This window comes from Canis lupus, chromosome 9 (assembly GCF_003254725.2).
Source record: "Canis lupus dingo isolate Sandy chromosome 9, ASM325472v2, whole genome shotgun sequence".
Lineage (NCBI taxonomy): Eukaryota > Metazoa > Chordata > Mammalia > Carnivora > Canidae > Canis > Canis lupus.
The window spans coordinates 16,432,725-16,446,452 of record NC_064251.1 but is presented as its reverse complement, the minus strand read 5'-3'; the positions used below and the strand labels follow the sequence as shown (position 1 = coordinate 16,446,452).

Genomic DNA, 13,728 nt, shown 5'->3' with positions numbered 1-13,728 from the left:
GTTCTTTTTTTGTTTGTTTGTTTTTGTTTTTGCTTTTGTTTTTGTTTTTGTTTTGTTTTGCTTTTTGATTTGTTTCCTTCCCCCACCCCCTTTTTTTCTCCTTTCTTTTTCTTTCTCTTTTTCTTCTTTTTTTTTTTTTTTTCGTTTTTTTTTCTTTTTCTTCCCTTTTTTTTTCTCTTTCTCTTTTCTTTCCTTCTTTCTCTCCTCTCTTTTTCTCTTTTTCCCAATACAACTTGCTTTTGGCCACTCTGCACTGAGCAAAATGACTAGAAGGAAAACCTCACCTCAAAAGAAAGAATCAGAAACAGTCCTCTCTCCCACAGAGTTACAAAATCTGGATTACAATTCAATGTCAGAAAGCCAATTCAGAAGCACTATTATACAGCTACTGGTGGCTCTAGAAAAAAGTATAAAGGACTCAAGAGACTTCATGACTGCAGAATTTAGAGCTAATCAGGCAGAAATTAAAAACCAATTGAATGAGATGCAATCCAAACTAGAAGTCCTAACGACGAGGGTTAACGAGGTGGAAGAACGAGTGAGTGACCTAGAAGACAAGTTGACAGCAAAGAGGGAAACTGAGGAAAAAAGAGACAAACAATTAAAAGACCATGAAGATAGATTAAGGGAAATAAACGACAGCCTGAGGAAGAAAAACCTACGTTTAATTGGGGTTCCCGAGGGCGCCGAAAGGGACAGAGGGCCAGAATATGTATTTGAACAAATTCTAGCTGAAAACTTTCCTAATCTGGGAAGGGAAACAGGCATTCAGATCCAGGAAATAGAGAGATCCCCCCCTAAAATCAATAAAAACCGTTCAACACCTCGACATTTAATTGTGAAGCTTGCAAATTCCAAAGATAAGGAGAAGATCCTTAAAGCAGCAAGAGACAAGAAATCCCTGACTTTTATGGGGAGGAGTATTAGGGTAACAGCAGACCTCTCCACAGAGACCTGGCAGGCCAGAAAGGGCTGGCAGGATATATTCAGGGTCCTAAATGAGAAGAACATGCAACCAAGAATACTTTATCCAGCAAGGCTCTCATTCAAAATGGAAGGAGAGATAAAGAGCTTCCAAGACAGGCAGCAACTAAAAGAATATGTGACCTCCAAACCAGCTCTGCAAGAAATTTTAAGGGGGCCTCTTAAAATTCCCCTTTAAGAAGAAGTTCAGTGGAACAGTCCACAAAAACAAAGACTGAATAGATATCATGATGACACTAAACTCATATCTCTCAATAGTAACTCTGAATGTGAACGGGCTTAATGACCCCATCAAAAGGCGCAGGGTTTCAGACTGGATAAAAAAGCAGGACCCATCTATTTGCTGTCTACAAGAGACTCATTTTAGACAGAAGGACACCTACAGCCTGAAAATAAAAGGTTGGAGAACCATTTACCATTCGAATGGTCCTCAAAAGAAAGCAGGGGTAGCCATCCTTATATCAGATAAACTAAAATTTACCCCAAAGACTGTAGTGAGAGATGAAGAGGGACACTATATCATACTTAAAGGATCTATTCAACAAGAGGACTTAACAATCCTCAATATATATGCTCCGAATGTGGGAGCTGCCAAATATATAAATCAATTATTAACCAAAGTGAAGAAATACTTAGATAATAATACACTTATACTTGGTGACTTCAATCTAGCTCTTTCTATACTCGATAGGTCTTCTAAGCAAAACATCTCCAAAGAAACGAGAGCTTTAAATGATACACTGGACCAGATGGATTTCACAGATATCTACAGAACTTTACATCCAAACTCAACTGAATACACATTCTTCTCAAGCGCACATGGAACTTTCTCCAGAATAGACCACATATTGGGTCACAAATCGGGTCTGAACCGATACCAAAAGATTGGGATTGTCCCCTGCATATTCTCGGACCATAATGCCTTGAAATTAGAACTAAATCACAACAAGAAGTTTGGAAGGACCTCAAACACATGGAGGTTAAGGACCATCCTGCTAAAAGATAAAAGGGTCAACCAGGAAATTAAGGAAGAATTAAAAAGATTCATGGAAACTAATGAGAATGAAGATACAACCGTTCAAAATCTTTGGGATGCAGCGAAAGCTGTCCTAAGGGGGAAATACATCGCAATACAAGCATCCATTCAAAAACTGGAAAGAACTCAAATACAAAAGCTAACCTTACACATAAAGGAGCTAGAGAAAAAACAGCAAATAGATCCTACACCCAAGAGAAGAAGGGAGCTAATAAAGATTCGAGCAGAACTCAACGAAATCGAGACCAGAAGAACTGTGGAACAGATCAACAGAACCAGGAGTTGGTTCTTTGAAAGAATTAATAAGATAGATAAACCATTAGCCAGCCTTATTAAAAAGAAAAGAGAGAAGACTCAAATTAATAAAATCATGAATGAGAAAGGAGAGATCACTACCAACACCAAGGAAATACAAACGATTTTAAAAACATATTATGAACAGCTATACGCCAATAAATTAGGCAATCTAGAAGAAATGGACGCATTCCTGGAAAGCCACAAACTACCAAAACTGGAACAGGAAGAAATAGAAAACCTGAACAGGCCAATAACCAGGGAGGAAATTGAAGCAGTCATCAAAAACCTCCCAAGACACAAGAGTCCAGGGCCAGATGGCTTCCCAGGAGAATTTTATCAAACGTTTAAAGAAGAAATCATACCTATTCTCCTAAAGCTGTTTGGAAAGATAGAAAGAGATGGAGTACTTCCAAATTCGTTCTATGAAGCCAGCATCACCTTAATTCCAAAGCCAGACAAAGACCCCGCCAAAAAGGAGAATTACAGACCAATATCCCTGATGAACATGGATGCAAAAATTCTCAACAAGATACTGGCCAATAGGATCCAACAGTACATTAAGAAAATTATTCACCATGACCAAGTAGGATTTATCCCTGGGACACAAGGCTGGTTCAACACCCGTAAAACAATCAATGTGATTCATCATATCAGCAAGAGAAAAACCAAGAACCATATGATCCTCTCATTGGATGCAGAGAAAGCATTTGACAAAATACAGCATCCATTCCTGATCAAAACTCTTCAGAGTGTAGGGATAGAGGGAACATTCCTCGACATCTTAAAAGCCATCTATGAAAAGCCCACAGCAAATATCATTCTCAATGGGGAAGCACTGGGAGCCTTTCCCCTAAGATCAGGAACAAGACAGGGATGTCCACTCTCACCACTGCTATTCAACATAGTACTGGAAGTCCTAGCCTCAGCAATCAGACAACAAAAAGACATTAAAGGCATTCAAATTGGCAAAGAAGAAGTCAAACTCTCCCTCTTCGCCGATGACATGATACTCTACATAGAAAACCCAAAAGTCTCCACCCCAAGATTGCTAGAACTCATACAGCAATTCGGTAGCGTGGCAGGATACAAAATCAATGCCCAGAAGTCAGTGGCATTTCTATACACTAACAATGAGACTGAAGAAAGAGAAATTAAGGAGTCAATCCCATTTACAATTGCACCCAAAAGCATAAGATACCTAGGAATAAACCTCACCAAAGATGTAAAGGATCTATACCCTCAAAACTATAGAACACTTCTGAAAGAAATTGAGGAAGACACAAAGAGATGGAAAAATATTCCATGCTCATGGATTGGCAGAATTAATATTGTGAAAATGTCAATGTTACCCAGGGCAATATACACGTTTAATGCAATCCCTATCAAAATACCATGGACTTTCTTCAGAGAGTTAGAACAAATTATTTTAAGATTTGTGTGGAATCAGAAAAGACCCCGAATAGCCAGGGGAATTTTAAAAAAGAAAACCATATCTGGGGGCATCACAATGCCAGATTTCAGGTTGTACTACAAAGCTGTGGTCATCAAGACAGTGTGGTACTGGCACAAAAACAGACACATAGATCAGTGGAACAGAATAGAGAATCCAGAAGTGGACCCTGAACTTTATGGGCAACTAATATTCGATAAAGGAGGAAAGACTATCCATTGGAAGAAAGACAGTCTCTTCAATAAATGGTGCTGGGAAAATTGGACATCCACATGCAGAAGAATGAAACTAGACCACTCTCTTTCACCATACACAAAGATAAACTCAAAATGGATGAAAGATCTAAATGTGAGACAAGATTCCATCAAAATCCTAGAGAAGAACACAGGCAACACCCTTTTTGAACTCGGCCATAGTAACTTCTTGCAAGATACATCCACGAAGGCAAAAGAAACAAAAGCAAAAATGAACTATTGGGACTTCATCAAGATAAGAAGCTTTTGCACAGCAAAGGATACAGTCAACAAAACTCAAAGACAACCTACAGAATGGGAGAAGATATTTGCAAATGACATATCAGATAAAGGGCTAGTTTCCAAGATCTATAAAGAACTTATTAAACTCAACACCAAAGAAACAAACAATCCAATCATGAAATGGGCAAAAGACATGAACAGAAATCTCACAGAAGAAGACATAGACATGGCCAACATGCACATGAGAAAATGCTCTGCATCACTTGCCATCAGGGAAATACAAATCAAAACCACAATGAGATACCACCTCACACCAGTGAGAATGGGGAAAATTAACAAGGCAGGAAACAACAAATGTTGGAGAGGATGTGGAAAAAAGGGAACCCTCTTACACTGTTGGTGGGAATGTGAACTGGTGCAGCCACTGTGGAAAACTGTGTGGAGGTTCCTCAAACAGTTAAAAATATACCTGCCCTACGACCCAGCAATTGCACTGTTGGGGATTTACCCCAAAGATACAAATGCAATGAAACGCTGGGACACCTGCACCCCGATGTTTCTAGCAGCAATGGCCACGATAGCCAAACTGTGGAAGGAGCCTCGGTGTCCAACGAAAGATGAATGGATAAAGAAGATGTGGTTTATGTATACAATGGAATATTACTCAGCTATTAGAAATGACAAATACCCACCATTTGCTTCAACGTGGATGGAACTGGAGGGTATTATGCTGAGTGAAGTAAGTCAGTCGGAGAAGGACAAACATTATATGTTCTCATTCATTTGGGGAATATAAATAATAGTGAAAGGGAAAATAAGGGAAGGGAGAAGAAATGTGTGGGAAATATCAGAAAGGGAGACAGAACATAAAGACTGCTAACTCTGGGAAACGAACTAGGGGTGGTAGAAGGGGAGGAGGGCGGGGGGTGGGAGTGAATGGGTGACGGGCACTGGGGGTTATTCTGTATGTTAGCAAATTGAACACCAATAAAAAAAAATAAATAAATAAAAAAAAAAAAAAAAAAAAAAAAAAAAAAAAAAAAAAAAAAAAAAAAAAAAAAAAGAATCTGGTTTTCATTATATAGTAAGTATAATCCTTTGAAAAGAAAAATACATCAATAACGTATTTTCAAGAGTTAATGCACAATAAGAACCTTCATGACTTATTTTCCTTATTTCCACCTTATTAAACTGAAGCCTACCAAAGCCATAAATGGGTTAATAATAATCCAGAAAGGAAAATTGTTTCTTGGTTAGAATTATTCCTTTGAAATGTACAAACCAAAGGATTCAGACACTCTCAGTGGCATTTCTTCACATGTTTTATTTTGGAATCCTTTTTGCATTTTTCTGAGCTGTCAGATCTTAGCCTAAAAGCTCGATCCTTAGAGTTGGATCAGGTTAGGACGAAAGGCAGCTCAGAGAATCAGCAAGACTCAGTGTGAAGAGGTCAGCTCCCCAGGAATTGTCCACATCTCCTAGGGGGACCCCGAAGCCTTGGGAAGCTGGAGTCTTGAAGCTATTCCAGTGCTCTTCAAAGCCGTGCTGTACAGAGAGCGAGAGAGCGTATGACATCACAGGCCTAGTGACAAAGCAAAGGAGACTCCAGCCAGCTGCTGCCTTAGATTTCTTCATATATAGATGCACTATGAACAGTCTAGTTTTTGTCAGAAGCCGTAATTAAAACCTCAAAAAAGGAAATTATCTCATCCTTTCTGTATTTGTACGTCCTCACTGAAATACCTTTAAAAATACATAACAGAGGGGTGCCTGGGTGGCTCAGTCAGTTGAGTGTCTGCCTTTGGCTCGGGGTCATGATCACAGGGTCCTGGGATTGAGGTCCACGTCAGGCTCCCGGCTTAGCAGGAAGCCTGGTTCTCCCTCTCCTTCTCCCCCTGCTCCTGCTCTCTCTTTCTCTCTCTAACAAATAGAATCTTTATATATATATATATATATATATATATATATATATATATATATGACAAAAACTATAATGGTGGCTAAAATCTGAGACGGTTGCTTTAAAGCTGTCTTTTCATGTGCTAAAAATTACAGTGAACAGCCTCTTTTTTAAGTTTTAGCAAGTTATGGAGTAGATTCGTGTGTAATAATCAAATCCTGGTAAATAGACTTGAAGCACTGAGTCAGCGATAAACAACCAAGCCAGCCAAGCACAGAAGGTAAAAGCAAGATTTCCTGTTCTTCACCTGGCCGCTTGATTCATAAGCCTCTTCAAAGAAGACACTGGGAAGGTGTGGATGAAAGTTCAAAAAAGCATGTACATTTCAGAAGTTATTGCAAAATGATCTAAAGTTTCTTCTCCATTGGCAAGCAGTGCTGAGACTGAGCCCTGGAGCCGAGCCCACAGAGGGCGTGTGCTGTGCAGACACCAGGGCATTATGATGCTCTACAGAGTGCCTGTGATGGGCAAGAATCCTAAACCACGAAGACAGGATATGCAAGGAGGACTCATATTTGAAATTTCCCCAGCATACAGTCTCCACACAACTGACTTTGTCACACTCTCTTGGGAGTATAAGATTAATGGTAGGGTAATTCTCTGCTTCCTCGAGAGTTCTCTGTCAAGCTAAGTGTAGCTACCATCATTTTGCTGCATTAACTCCAAGTGTGTGTTGATCAGCCACAGCTAATGTGTCCATCCATACACCCAAGGCCGGCATGGAGGGACCACTAGATCACTGGATCCGTCACTAGATCCACCTAGAATCATTTCCCCGTCATCTCTTCCCCTACTTTTCTCTGCCTTTCCTTTGCCTTTATTTATTTGTACCTCCTTCCCCAGCCTTGAACTCATGCACTCTCTTCCCTGCTTTTTTTCATAAAATACTGCTTTGAAAGAGATTTTCCCATTATATTGTCTCTTTTCTTTCTTTTGGATTTTTTTTTTAACTTCCTCTTGTTTTTAGATGTTTATTAGTATTTTATACTTTGGGAGAAACTGAATGTTCAAGCACTGCAATAAACTGTTCTCTTTAATCATAGAATATAATTAATCATAGGATTACAAATGGCCTTGCTAAGTATGAATAGGGACCATTTAAATGTTTGGCAATCTTATAGGTTGAAAAAAAAAAAGTACCCAGGATGCTAGGGTAGATGAGTATTAGTTTTATGTCAAAGTGAAGTACAAGATGAGCAGGGCTATAGATAGGGAGATTTCTGTCTACGTTCCTCATATAATTCCTTGCACAGCCGGTACCACCATTTTTGTGTTTTAACCTTTCCAGGGATGAAATAAAAACACATGAAAGGCACAGTAAAGTTCATGAACTTCTAGTAGCCATTCCTAATCTAAGGTTGGAGGTCTGAATGGAGCCCAAGACAGCCCATCGCCAGCGCACAAGGCAGACAGCTTTATTTATTTATTTTTTTCTATGCAGTGAGAGAAGATTTGCTTCTAATAAAGGGAAATCAGGAGAAAGAAAAAGCATTTTAGCTGTGCTACATAAACTAAAGGTGACATTATATGGGTAGATCTGAAGACCAAAGGATTGTGTATCATCATAAAGCCGAGTTATTGCCCCTCATTGTTGAGAGGGCATTGCTTGTGAGCTTCGGGTGAGTCCTTTTGAAGCAGCGGTCCAAGGAGAGGATGCCCTTCCCAGAGCGTGCCACTGCTGAGTCTTTTCTGCCCAACCTCCAATTTCAAAGGACACCTGTCCCAGGCCACCCAGAGACCAGGGCATACCATTTCTTCTTCCTGACCAACCTATCCCTTCTACAGCTTAGCTAGCAGGGGATGGATGAGCCACTTCCAGTCGGCTTTCATTTTCAATAGAGCAAATCCTATTTTCCCAATAAATGGAGTTGAAAACATGGGTGAGGAAAGGATTAACCAACCCCATGGTCTGTTGGCCTTGAGCCACATCTTTGAGTGTCTGTGACATTCATGTGTGCAGTGGAAGTGCTAGAGTCTAGGAAAAGGAGCTACTGCCCCAACCACTCACTCCCAGCACTGGGAATTGTTAGATACTGACTTAGAACAAAGTAAGCCTGTAAGAAAGCCCTACAGGAGATGAGGCCCACTGTCCATGACGTCAGAGATGATCCTGCTCGGAGAACAGAGGGAACGGCTTTACTTTGGGCCACTAACGTAAGGGTGTGAGTTGAGGCCTCCACATCCAGATTTGGATATTCGTGACCTCCTGAGCATTAACCTGGAAACTCCACACATTGTACAATGTATCCATTTTAAGTTTGTTTACCTTCTCTTTAATGACTTAACAGAAAAAAACTGCATGATGAAATATATTTTCTCCAAATATATATATATTTATATAATATATAATCTTAGTTAACTCAAAGGTATATACATTGTATAATAAATAATATTTATAAAAAGAGACTTTTTGAATATAAAATCAAAAAGATCAACAACTTCTACAACTTTTTACAAAACTTTGGATACAGCAGGTCGGTAGGAAATTTCTGTTGGATACTATTACCTGACTACGGCGAGAATAATTACAATGTGCTCAGTGTACTATTATTAAATAATTACTTGTCAGCTACTTGAATACGCCCCAGAAACATGACTTTATCACTTTTAATATAGAATACATAGATATGAAAAGACGGTTCTGAAAATTTGTATCCATTCTGCTGAAATAATTCTCACATAAAGCAAGCATTATCCGGTTGACATGATTTAAAACTCTTTAGTCTAAGGTGAGATGGGGAGGGGCATTTCCGACTCCCGGAGAGGGGATGGGATGTGTATCTTTAGCAGGGCTCGCTGCCAGCAGGTTCAAGAGGGCAGGCATGGCTTCTAGATGGTCTTGCCAGGCCTGCCGGAGCAAGCAGCAAGGTCACTTGACCTGGTACCGTAGGTCAGTGTTAGGCAGACCAGAGAGAGGAGGGGCAAAAGGAAGGAACAACTTTGTTCTAGTCTCTACCACGGCTGCCTCTCTTCTTCCTGGCTCTCCCTAAGACAGAGCTGTTGCGTCGATCCGTCCTGTCACACCCGCTGGCCTCCATGCAGGACGCCCGCGGGGACCAGCGTGCAGCCAGGGGAGCTCAGCCGCAGGAGGCTCTACCTGAGGGAGCAAGTGACAGCTTGCTCGGCATCTCCCCAACGCCTCCTCCCGATCCTTGGGGACTGCGTGCACGGGCGCTCCGTCTGCACACGGTGGGGCCGGAAGGTGCGTGTTCAACACTCTGCATGTCCCTCACCCGCACAGTCCAGAGGAGGAGGAGGAGGAGGCCGGAAGACGTGTCTCTATGGGAGCGGAAAGAAGGAATCACGTTTGGCCTCCCGCTCTACACGTCACCAGATCGGAGCTGCAGGGGGAGGCCGCCACCCCTCGGCGGCCCCAGGTCGGGCCTCTCCCGGGGGACTGGCCTGGCAGCCGCTGGCCCTGGAGCTGTTTCCGTGGACGGCCTGCGCCGAGCGGCCCGGCCGGACCGACCCTGGCCCCCGAGACCCCGCGGCTTTCCCCAGGAAGCCAACGGAGCTGCCGGAGGCTCGCCGCCCGCCCGCAACGTAACCTATTTACATGGGGTCCGACTCTTAAAAATCAAAACAAAAAGAACAAAACAAAACAAAACACAAGCCCTGCACCGCGTTCCTGGCAGACCCCCGGACTGGCTACGGACGGGCGCCCGGGTGCGTGGCGGGAGCCTCGGTGCGGAGCACGCGGGACTGGGAGGGCCGCGGCCGCCGCTCGACGGGCCCGGGCCCACGGGCGCTCACGTCACGGCCCGGCTCCTGCCCGCGCGGGGCGGTGTGGAGGAGACGGCAGCAGGAGCGCGGGGGACGGCAGCCGGGCTCCCGCCTGCGCGAAGTCCCATCGCGGCCGCTGGCGTGTCCCTGGCGGCGGTGGCCCGGCCTGTTGTGTCGGAGGAGAATTTTTTTTTCCATTTTTATTTCTTTAACATGTGCAAAGATAAGCCTGGGGTCTGTTCCTATCAGACCCTGGAGAACTAAAAAGAAAGCCCCTTCTTCGAGAACCACACACCATCCAGAGCGGGGCGAGAAAGGAGAGAGGGCGGGGAGGCCTCCGCGGGCGGGCGGTCCAGGCGCTGACCGGGCGGGGTCGGCCACAGTCCGTGCGGGCCGTCGTGCTGAGGGGCGGCCGAGCCGGCTCCGGCGCATCTGCCCAGCCGCTCGCTTCACCCGTTCCCAGTGCCCCCTGCAAAGCCAAGGGCAAGAATGAGAGCCGGGGCTGCTTTCTCGGGGAGGCCCCCCCCGGGACGCCGAGACCCAGGCCAGGCCGCGTCCCTGGGGTGACGGAGCGCGCTGGCTGCCCCGTACCCCCTCCTCCGCTCGGGCTCTGATCCCGGGGAACAGGAGGGCTCTAGCAGCCAGGACTCGGATCCCAAGCCCCCCCGGCAGCAGGAGTGGGGGCGGCGGCGGGCAGGCGACCCTGAGGACCCCGCCGGCCAGGCCCGCTCCCAGCTCCAGTGGACCCTGCGCCGGGCGTTTCTGTCACACCAGTGCTTGATAGTGAGTCCACACCGGAGCCCAGCTATGTAATTAACTGTGCCCCGCTCCTGCCTTCTCTCTATCTCAAATAAAGAGAAACCTTTAAAAAAAATAATTAAAAAAAATAAACATAGCCTTCATAAACAAATAAAATCTTTTTTAAAAAGTATTTTTAAAAAGGGCGCCTGGATGCCTCAGTCGGTTAAGCATCTGCCTTCAGCTCAGGTCATGGACCCAGGATCCTGGGATTGGGCCCCGGGGCTGGGGGGGGGGGGGGGGGGTTCCCTGCTAGGCGGGAAGTCTGTTTCTCCCTCTGCCCATCCCCAGTGCTTCTGTTCTCTCTCTCATGCTCACTTTCTCTGTCTCTCTCAAAGAAATAAAATCTTTTTTTTAAAGTAATTAATGATGAATAATTCCTTCTCAGGCAGCACCAATGTGTACCTCTCACTGCTTTGTGTATTCACATCTCACAAAGGATTCGAGGCCCAAAGCGCTTTCATGGGCTTTCCCAATCATCCTTCCACTCCTCGGGGGCTGGCCGGGCCAGTGGAAGACCATTTTACAGGGGCAGAAACTGAGGCTCAGCAAGATTAAAGGGACATGGCCAAGGTTTTGCAGCAAGTTAGTGACAGATCCAGCACATGAGGCCAGCCAGGCTCCCAGTCCTGTCGAGAGAGAGCCCTTTCCAGTTCACTGTGCTCGTAACATCTCAGTAACAAGGAATGAACCTGGTACTTGCAAAGTATGACATCAGTCATTAGCTTGAGACACTGGACAGGAGCTACAGGCAATGGAAGAGATGATGTCCCTACCAGGGAAGGACCGAGAATCTCTGGCCTTCCCGTGGAACAAAGCCATTATGACTGGGGCTCCCCACCGAGTGTGTGAAGGGCACTCGTTCCTATCAGCCTGTCTCGAAAGTTCCCATCTTGCCTGCAGTGTCAGTGTGGCTGGAAGGAGGAGAGAGGTAACCAGGTCTCAGCCAATCTTGGGCCTGGGCCTTGACACCAGGCAGCGTGCCTGGAAAAAATCGCTCTTGGAGGTCAACCCTGCTAGGCCTGGGAATCTCTGCTGCCTCCTTGGACCACGTGCCAGGCCCAGCACGTGGTCCTCTGGCGCACACAACGCCCCCAGTTCACGAATGAGGGAACCAAGGTGCAGAGAAGCTCCACAGCTTGCCCCGACTCACTCAACAAGTTATAAATTTGTTAAAAGGGCACCACATTGGAAGAGAATCCTCCAGCTATCCCAGAGCAAGAGCTCCAGTGACCAGAAAGGAGGGGCCTCCGGGGAGCCCCCCTCTCCCCGGTCTGTCTGGATATGGCATTTTGATACCATGTCTGTGTGGCACTTTCTGTACGATTGGAGAAAATACCATTCTACTTCAGAAATGGGAGAAGAGATGGCCGAAGATGTGTTAATTCATCTTAGAATCAGTACTAATTACAGGGGTGACGGGGAGGGGACTTTTCTGGACACTGAGGGTCAAACCAGCACCTCCTTCCCTGCTTGGCAGATGGCTTATCTTGGCTACCGACCTGGAGAGGGAAGATGCTGGAACAAGCTGCCGGGTCTGACTCAGTGACCCTAGAGCCACCTAGAGCCACCAATAGGGCCTGGGCTACTGCTGCTGTAGCCTCTGCAGGACCCACATGTGAAGCTTTCTGGAGGCAGAGACCCGAGCTCTGTGTCCTCACCCTAGTAACAGGTAAGCCAGACAAATGTCCAGTGCACAGTCCCTCTAGAGTGACCAGAGCTATGTCCTACTTGGGGACACCATGTTGCCTCTGGCCACAGTGGGCATGCTAACAACGAGCCGGTGAGCTCTTTCATACTCGCTGACCTTTCAGTTGTTGTGAGGAGCAGGAAATAAACCTTGCCCAAGTTTTATTGGGCAAGTGAGATGGTGTCATCATCCCACTGAACAATGACACCCTCATGTCACATCTCTCTGATGGCATTTATCACTCTATTAGTTTTAGATTCAGAGAGGCATTCACCTCTGGTAACTCACTTGAGCCTCATAAAACTTCTGTTAGGCTCTTACCATCCCTGTACGGATGAGGAAACTGGACTTGGGGCTTCCACGGCTGGTATGTGGTGGAGCTGTGTCCTCTCTCCAGCGGCCACACTGTGCCCATTCAGACACCAAGAAAGTGGTACCTCCTGCTGCCTCTCTGGACCCCGTCCCCGCCAGGTCACAACTTGAGCTACACCGAGGGGCCTCCCAGATGAACTCACTCAGAGCTCTCCCCACGATGTGGGTTCCTCCGCACCTCAGAGAGGCCCGGCCCCTCCCCCAGCCCCACACAGTGTAGTCAGGTGCCACCAGCCCTGAGATGGCCCCTGTGGAACTGCATCACCCAGTGGGGTGCTCTCCCCTGCACTGTCCCGGGGCAGCAGTGGGGGATGATCCAGGCAGGTAGGTTCTCTGCAATGAACCAAGCACCATCCCCACAGCCCCTCTGAGGAGGATGATAGATAAGGAGGCAGATCTATAAAAACCCTCTCATCAGGGTCTCATCTGGCTGGCAAGTGGTGGCAGCTTGGACCAGGGCTCATGCTCTATAGACTAGTCTCCTTCTCAGGGTAGAGAAAAGGGAGAGAGGGCATAGCAGCCTCAGACCTTCCACCTCCAAGACTCTAGGACCACCCTATGTCAGTCCTCCCCTATGCTGGGGACCTAGGGATCCAAGGGCCAGGCCCCATGTCTCCCACGCAGGCCACCTCTGGGAAGCTTGGGAACATAATCCACCTGCCTTTGATCCCTTGATTACTCACCGACAGCACTCTGAACTTGAATCCCTCCTCCTCCCCATCCCCTTCCATAAACTCGGTAAGAGTGGCCCCTGCTCCACCCAAGCTTCAGATCTGTCAGGATATGGGCTTATACACCGCTTCCCCCACCCACCTCCTTGAGGTCAGGAGGATTTATGCTTGTGCAAAAAGTGGCATGAAAGTTCAAGGTGGGTGCAAAAGGGGTCTGCCCCTGGGGTAAAAAGAAAATCTCTGGCCAACTATTTCAACAATTTTAACCCCT

General features: G+C 45.9%; 1 protein-coding gene across 3 annotated transcripts in view; it reads right to left on the bottom strand.

Annotated features, from left to right (window-relative positions):
• Positions 1 to 5,543: 5,543 nt before the first annotated feature.
• Positions 5,544 to 13,728, bottom strand: part of WNT3 (Wnt family member 3) — a 51,201-nt gene continuing 43,016 nt past the window's right edge. The window contains exons 5-6 of one of the 3 annotated variants that reach the window (XR_007413168.1): positions 6,451 to 9,482; positions 5,544 to 5,825 (exon numbers count right to left, since the gene is read on the bottom strand). The gene's annotated coding sequence lies outside the window, so the exon portion shown is untranslated. Of the gene's footprint in view, positions 5,826 to 6,450; positions 10,396 to 13,728 lie in introns of all 3 variants that reach the window. The other 2 variants (XR_007413167.1, XM_025436675.3) reach the window with 2 other exon arrangements.